This window comes from Pygocentrus nattereri, chromosome 19, assembly GCF_015220715.1.
Source record: "Pygocentrus nattereri isolate fPygNat1 chromosome 19, fPygNat1.pri, whole genome shotgun sequence".
Lineage (NCBI taxonomy): Eukaryota > Metazoa > Chordata > Actinopteri > Characiformes > Serrasalmidae > Pygocentrus > Pygocentrus nattereri.
Window position 1 is genome coordinate 28080130 of NC_051229.1, and position 8064 is coordinate 28088193.

The following is an 8064-nucleotide window of genomic DNA, read 5'->3' on the forward strand; positions in this document are numbered from 1 at the left end:
ATTGCAACTTCTGGTTCCCATCACCACCATTGTATGGAAAATCCGCATTTCTCTACCTACCAAACCACTCTCAGCAAATGGAATTCTGCTTTAGGAATGATCAGAGCGCATTACCAACCAACTGGAAAAATGTGAACTAATAAAACAGACTTTTACAGTGGGCAATTCAGTTAGCTGCTTCTTAGTTTACATGGCTCTTTAACTTGCCTTGTTTTCTTAACCCCCCCTCACCCCCAAGACCCTGAAAACGCTCAGTTTACATACTTTTTGCTTTTCCACAAAAAATACTAAGCCAGTTATTTTTATTATTAAAATTTGCACTGTAGCTATGAGGCCAACGTAACTAACGAGTAACGAATGATGTAACTTCCCCAATTCACCCCATACAAATGATCACATTTGCCTCAAACGTAGCAACATTGTTCAGTAACCTCAAACAGACTTATTTATGTGCTTTCAGCATATTTTTATATTTAAAAATGTACAAAAGTAGCAGGCACCTTGTGCTTTGTCTGTACTATATATCAATATAGCATTTTAATGAACTGTAATCGCAATGAACTGTAATCTTATTCATATTTTGTTTTTTTCCATCTGAATTTACAAACCAAATCATACAGCAAATTATTCAGGAAATAAATAAATGAAATAATGAAATAAATGCAAATTTTTATTTATTTATTTATTTTTTGTAAAAGTTCCCTCAAATGAACAGAACATGTGTTTTATGATCTCCACACATCACTACATGCATCTTTGTGTTGTTTTCTAAAAGTGATGTTTCCAGAGCAGATCACTGAAGAGACACCGTCTGTTTATAGTTTAGAGCCCAGATTTGGGGAAAAACAGGTCGACTTTCAGTAGAAAAACAAACTGAGTTCAGCTTCTTTTATTGTAAGGGTTTAAAATGACATCACCATCTATTAGACTGGAGAGAAAAGCTACAGCCTCACACGATGCCCAGCTTCTGAATGGAGCTTATGGAATATGAACGTTATGGAGAACATGACCGAGTGCGGTTTGGACCCAGCGGTGGTCCCGAGGAGTTACATGGTTAAAGAGAGATGAATCCGTCCCTGCCCTATTCCTGTAGTCGACCTTTAACCCTCTATTAAACAGCGTTCCTTCAGGGCAACAATGATTTTCCTCACTTTAGACTTACTTGTTACATATTCATTATGTTTACAAATGACAGTCAAATGGTTCAAAGGGAAGAGAGGAGTTTGAATAAACCAACTAAAACCTCGTGCTTGGGCAAAGTGTCTCCTGCTAAGTATTATCAACCTCTTTTTGTCGTGGTGCGTCTTGTAGATAACAATTCTTCAAAGACTGTCTTAACTGTTTTTTCCCGTATATATTTTTTGACATCAAACAAAAAATAAATAAAATATTTTAGACAGAGTTCATTTTTATAACACACTGTATGATTGTTAGAATGAAAAAGGGCAATTTATTGAAAAGTGTTGCCCAGAAGCAACAATAGTATGGATTAGTAATAATATTCAGCAACAGCTGAAGTAACACGTATTTAACCATCTAAATATACTGTAGTTACTGTTTATTTTTCTTTCAGATGTCTAGACTTTCTCTAGACAGACAAAGCTCTTCTTGTAAGTCGCTCTGGATCAGAGCGTCTGCTAAACGCTGTAAATGTAAATGTTGCCCCAAGGCAACATACGCCAAAGGGAATTATGGAAAAGTTAATCAAACATTGTGTAAACATTGCTGTCATGATGCGGTGAAATAGAGAGTTCAGTCTAAAATAATGTTATAGCAATACTATATTAGACTGTTCAGCACAGACTGGAGTGGGAAACACTAACTGATTCATTTATAGGAGAGGAGTTCACCCACTGACAGCACAGTGTCACTTATATTGTGTAAGACATATAAAACATACAAAATATACAGTAAAATGTACAAGAAAATAATGTTTTATTTCACTGAAGAACAATTTATAACAATGAAGAATTTTTAAATAAATGAGACGTATTCATAATAAAACATCCAAAACAAACAAATCAAGATGGAACTGAAATAAAATGATAAAAAAACAGAGCAATCCAGGCATTTAAAAGTAGTTTCGTTTATAATTTAGTGATTTAGTTTATAACTATAATTTCATCTATAGTTTCCACCTTCCTTTCTACTTCAAAAGGAACAAGCAGCTCTATTTCATCTAATAAACAGAATAAAAATGTCTAGTTTTTAGAGTTGTTATGAATTATAGCGTCTATTTTCTTATGACTGTTCTGAGGAAAAAGGGGGTAAAAAATCAAGAATCTTTACAGCTTATCTGTGTCTGTGTATTGAATTATATGAATCATGACTTTCACCTACCAAAACAATAATTCACAGTGATTAATCAGTATCTGTCAGACACTGACTCACGAATCACACGCTGCCTGTGAACGTGTAAAATCTCAGCGTGGAGCTGGGCTTTCATTTCGACCTAATCTGTTACAGTCCAGAGCAGCTCTTCACTGAGAAATGCTCAATAACTCACAATGAGGCCCGTTTAGGTAGAATCCGTACGGGTTAGCTGGTCCATACAGGCCTTTATTCGTTCTTAGCCTTGCCAGCGTGTTTAAGTGAGGTTTTCCTTAATTTACAGATCCTCAGTGCCTCTTTTTTTAGGGTGAGGATTATTCAAATTAGCCTCCGTGGTTGGCAAAACCTGCCAAGCATGGCCTTCCCACTTCATAAACACATGGCTGAATGACGCTAGCTGTCCTACAGCACTCCCAAATGGTCAAAGGGGCCGTCCCTGCCGTCGTGTCTCACATGCATGGTCAACTTTGCGTTCACAGATAATTCCCTTTCCAGGTCATCAGTAAAATATGCTGTGCCAATGAACAGATATTCCCCCTAAAAATGAAAGAAACACAGTTGGTAAAGTTAGCTTACCTGTGCCGCGTGGTAGGTCTCTCATATCGCTGTTGTCGGAAGAAAACCTCGTATCTCCAAAATTACAACTTTACAGGAGAAAGAAAAAACATACTGTAGTTTTAATGCAAGTCAATGGAACCAGACGTCTTCCCAAGTCATTTTGGGCCCTTTCTTTTGTTCCTTTCATCATGAAATTTACATACAATGTAAAGAACAACAGGTCCTTTGAAATTATGTCAAAAACTGAAAAATGGAGATATGAGGTTTTCTTCCAACAGCAGCGATATGCTTCAGTAGGAATTACAGTCTCCTCTGAAAGTTTTGGAAAGGAAAATTTGATGCTTCTGCTTTTGCTCTACATTGGAGACATTTTGGTTTGAGATCAAAAGATGAACATTAGACGATCAGAGGTTCAGCTTTTAATCCTGATGTTTACGTCTAGACAGTGGTGGTCAGTAACTGAGTATCTGAGTATCTGAGTAAATGTAATTAGTTTCTGTACTTTAGTATTTTTGGTGTATCTGTACTGAAGTTTCTCCATCCTGGACTTTTTCCTTTCACTCCACTACATTTCAGAGTCTAAAATCCGACTTTTTCCTCCTACATTTTGAGAAATCTGTCGTTCCTTTTGGTTTCTGTGTGTATAAAAACGTAACATGTCAAAACGAAAGAAGCACAAAGCCAGAGCACCAATCAGGGCCCAGCGGTCACTTTGTTTAGAGCTGGTTTTGACCTGTTGGTCATACCGACCCAGTGCAGCACGCGGTTCAACGTCAGCGCAGCAGCGTAAAACTTTGGGAGAGTCTGTTCAACATAAATGATGAACTAACCTAACTTTGTGTAAATAGAGCACAATATAGAAATATGTCCACATATGCAGTTGAGACTGACGCGGCTTTTTTCTGAATTTCTACAAACACCATTTCATTTTATAGTAAATTAGTTTGGGCTGGTTTATGTTTATGAACAGAGGCCTACAGATCAACATAGTAAAGGAGCTCATTTTTTTGGTGATACCTTCACCACTTCCCTGTATATGACTTGTTGCCCGTGGGTTTTTCTTCAAAGCTCTCTCAGTATTTTCCATGGTTGACTCATCAGATTCCTGGTTGTTAAGGCACCATTGTCTTTTTCTTCATCAGGAAATTCCAAATTCCTTTTTTGGCCTGTGCTCAATTCCGTGCAATGGCTCTGATTGATTTTCTGTGTTTTCTCAGCTTCAAACTGACTTGTTTTTTTCCCAGAGGCAGGTCTCTGTTATTCCTCTTTGATCTCAAACCCACATGTCTTAGTGTATAGCACAGGGGTCGGCAACATGCGGCTCTTACTGCCCTGTTGCGGCTCCACAGCTGAATCAGATCGGTAGGTAATAATAAAATAATCCTCCTCTACAGTAAAATAAAGCTCTGCTGATCCTTCAACACAATTTAACAGTAAATGGTCTTAAACTCTGGAGTTAATGTAGAACTGCTGATTCACCCTTTAACCCTGAAGATCAGCGCAGATGGCTGGTCACCATAGCAACACAGACAACCAGTCTCGCCCAGCTATTAGCCACGAAACGGCAAAGAGAGAGATTTAAGACGAACATCGATAATTTGGAGATTAATGGACTGATTTGTGTTTATAAATAACTCCAGCTGATTTCCTGATTCAATTAATCTGCAACGTTTCTCATTCATCAGCTTTTCGTTCTAATTTTCCCGTTCCACCTTAAATGGTGCAGCGGTTACATTCTGGCACCTCAGGCACCATTTAAGGTTCAACGGGAAAATTTGAAGCTGGCGAATGAGAAGCCTCACAAAAAAATCAAATGTTGAGAGACATTTTACAAGAAATAATTCCACTTCTGAGGAAAAGTTTCCTGCTGGAGATGCGAGAAAAGCGGCTGTAGCTGAGCTAAAACTAAAAGCAGAGCAAAGTAAGTCTTGTTTATATTACATTTCTAACCTGTACTTGTACTACAAAATGGCTTTTCTTAACATTTGGGTTGTGACCCCTAGTATAGCACGATGCTTTCAGAGGAGACTGTATTTAGGGGTTATTACTCACCGCAGGGATGTAATACGGCCTGAGAGTGACGGTAAATGATTCATGAATTGTTTCTGTAATAAGGAAGGAAATGAATGAATGTTATTTGAAGGCTGAATATTGTTTTAGATTATGATGCTACATGAACAGGCTACTGTATTTTTTATTACTTGAATATTGATCTACGATCAGTGCACACAGCTAATACGTATACAAAGTCACTGTTGTATATCTACAGTGTTTATTATATATTTTTTGTCTGTATTTACTGTATTTATTGTCTGTCAGAGGTGGGAACAAGTCACTCAGTTGCAAGTAACAAGTAAGTCTCGATTCTTCACGCTCAACTCCCGAGTCAAGATGAATCTTAATTCGAGTCCTGAGGCAGTACAGGTGAGTCTCAAGTCAATAGTCCTAATCTAGCAAGTCTGCCTGCATTCTTCAGCTAATTTAAGACCACAACACTCAATAATGGTAACAGTACTGTAGCCTTTTAATGACAGCGTGTATGGCTGTATATTCATTTTTATTTTTTTTTTTTTTTTTGTACCATTCCAACTAAAACACAAAATCCATTGTACACAGATAACCATGACAGTCATACTGTCTACAGAAGGAGTAATGCACTACATATGGAAAGGATTTAAACTGTACTACTGACCTCAATTTCAAATACAAACTTTAAATTTCAAGGTAATTTTTGATGATTATGGGAAACATAAAATAATTAATTAAAATAAAAACCAGCTCAGCACTAAAAACAACCTCTAGTTTGAACTGAATTTAGACGACAACAGTGTTAGAAATTTGGCAGGAGGAGTCAGGAGACTGGAGCTTCGGCACTGACTCTAGTTTAATCCCACATAGGGAGTACGGGTACAGCGCGGTCAGTTCTCAGGATCAGGAGTCTACACTTATTATCATGCACGGGCACAGTTTGGTCATCAGTGTGTCACCAGTCTAGTCTCCAGGCTAGTCTGATCACCAGTCTAGTCTCCAGTTTAGTCTGGTCACCAGTCTAGTCTCCAGTCTAGTCTGATCACCAGTCTAGTCTGATCACCAGTCTAGTCTTCAGTCTAGTCTGATCACCAGGCTAGTCTCCAGTCTAGTCTGATCACCAGGCTAGTCTGGTCACCAGTCTAGTCTCCAGTTTAGTCTGGTAACCAGTGTAGTCTCCAGTATAGTCTGATCACCAGGCTAGTCTGATCACCAGTCTAGTCTCCAGTCTAGTCTGGTCACCAGTCTAGTCTCCAGTCCAGTCTGATCACCAGGCTAGTCTGATCACCAGTCTAGTCTCCAGTCTAGTCTGGTCACCACTCTAGTCTTCAGTCCAGTCTAATCTCCAGTCCAGTCTGATCACCAGTCTAGTCTCCAGTCTAGTCTCCAGTCCAGTCTGGTCACCAGTCTAGTCTCTAGTCCTGTCTGATCACCAGTCTAGTCTCCAGTCTAATCTGGTCACGAGTCTAGTCTCCAGTCCAGTCTAGTCTCCAGTCCAGTCTGGTCATCAGTCTAGTCTCCAGTCCAATCTGGTCATCAGTCTAGTCTCCAGTCCAGTCTTGTCACCAGTCTAGTCTCCAGTCCAGTCTGATGAATACATGGTCTGGCATGCTGTAAGTAGAGATACTTGGGGTTGGGGGAGGAAGCCAGAACAGAGGGGAAGTAGAGGGAACAATACAGATAAAACACCAAAAGGCAGAACTGCGAGAAAGCTGACCCAGCAAAACAGACCTTTACTTTCAACAGAAACCAAAACGAGCAGACTGGACAGGCTTTACAGACAACACAGTGAAACGATGGTGAACGAGTGAAACTGAGGTTGACTTTTTCCGCCCCCTTCCTATTTGAAGTTCTTATTCCACCTTAAGTGGTGCTGCAGTCAGGTGCTGGAACATAACTGCTGCACCGGAACTACAAATTCCAGTATAAAGCCGGTGAATGAAAAGTCAGCTTCAGACTCGTCTTCAATACTGCGCTTGTTTGAACTGCAGAAGCTGTTAAAACTGGTCAAAAAGACGCCGTGTCTCTTGTGTGTTGTTATCGTGAGGGAAATGGTCAGTTCGCCTGGTCAGTTACTCCAGTAAGGCTGGAGTTTAAGTGCTGAGTGAGGGTGCACTGATGCTGTTGATGCTTTGCTCACTTCCAGCTCATGGAACTCTAAATGCTTCACTTCTCTTCCAACATGTGTTCTAAAGGAATTACAGTGGGGTCTAAAAGTCTCTTTAATAGTAAGGCTACTATTTTTTAATTTTTTTTATTTAATACACTTTTTTTTTAATTATAAATTATATTCTCAGTGGAACAACTTAAAGTAGAATCTTTAAAATATTTACAAGAATCTCAGAATTTCTTAGCAGTTGTTGTGTCTCCGTTTTGCTTTCATGAAACTGAGTGTGTTTACATCAGATGTTGTCAGTACATCAACACGTTTACATGCACTTGAGTAATCAGATAATGGGGAAACTCCAGGTCTGCATGAATCAGACAGTAATCAGATGTCTGCTTTACCTCCAGCCAATAAACTCACAGAAGACGACGTGATGTAGATGTGAAGCAAAACGCAAAAAAAAAAAAAAAACCAACCCACCACCTGAAAATATGAACATACATCATCTAGTAGACGAAGAATGTTTAAATCCTTCATTTCGTCAGAAATCAGAGTAAGAGTTTACAGCACTGAGAAATCTGACTACTGAGCTAAAATCCAGCCTCTCGATCAGATTTCTTCATCAGAGTATGGTGTTTTGACCATTGCAGAAATCTGATTATGATCTGATTCCTGAGCGCATGTAAACGCACTCATTGCGCGCTCAGCCTGGCCTGGTTTTTTCTAGATTAGACGCGACTGAGAGTCGTTTGAACACTTCAGCTCGAAGACCTGATCTTTTTGTACCAAGACCTTAAGAATCAGTGTAGCGTCTTGATATGTAATCTTCATTTTACTTGTCTTGACTTTGCTTTGTTCTAAATGTTTCACAATTCTTTTCAACGTAGTCTCAGGTGGTGAGACAGTTGACTCTGATTTGAAAAGCCTACGTTCAGAAAGATCCTACCTCCTTTGATTATTTCACATATTTTTACATCCTCGCAGGGATCCTCGAGGTCAGAGAATTCCATCCACGTCTTATTTTTGTACAGGATGACACT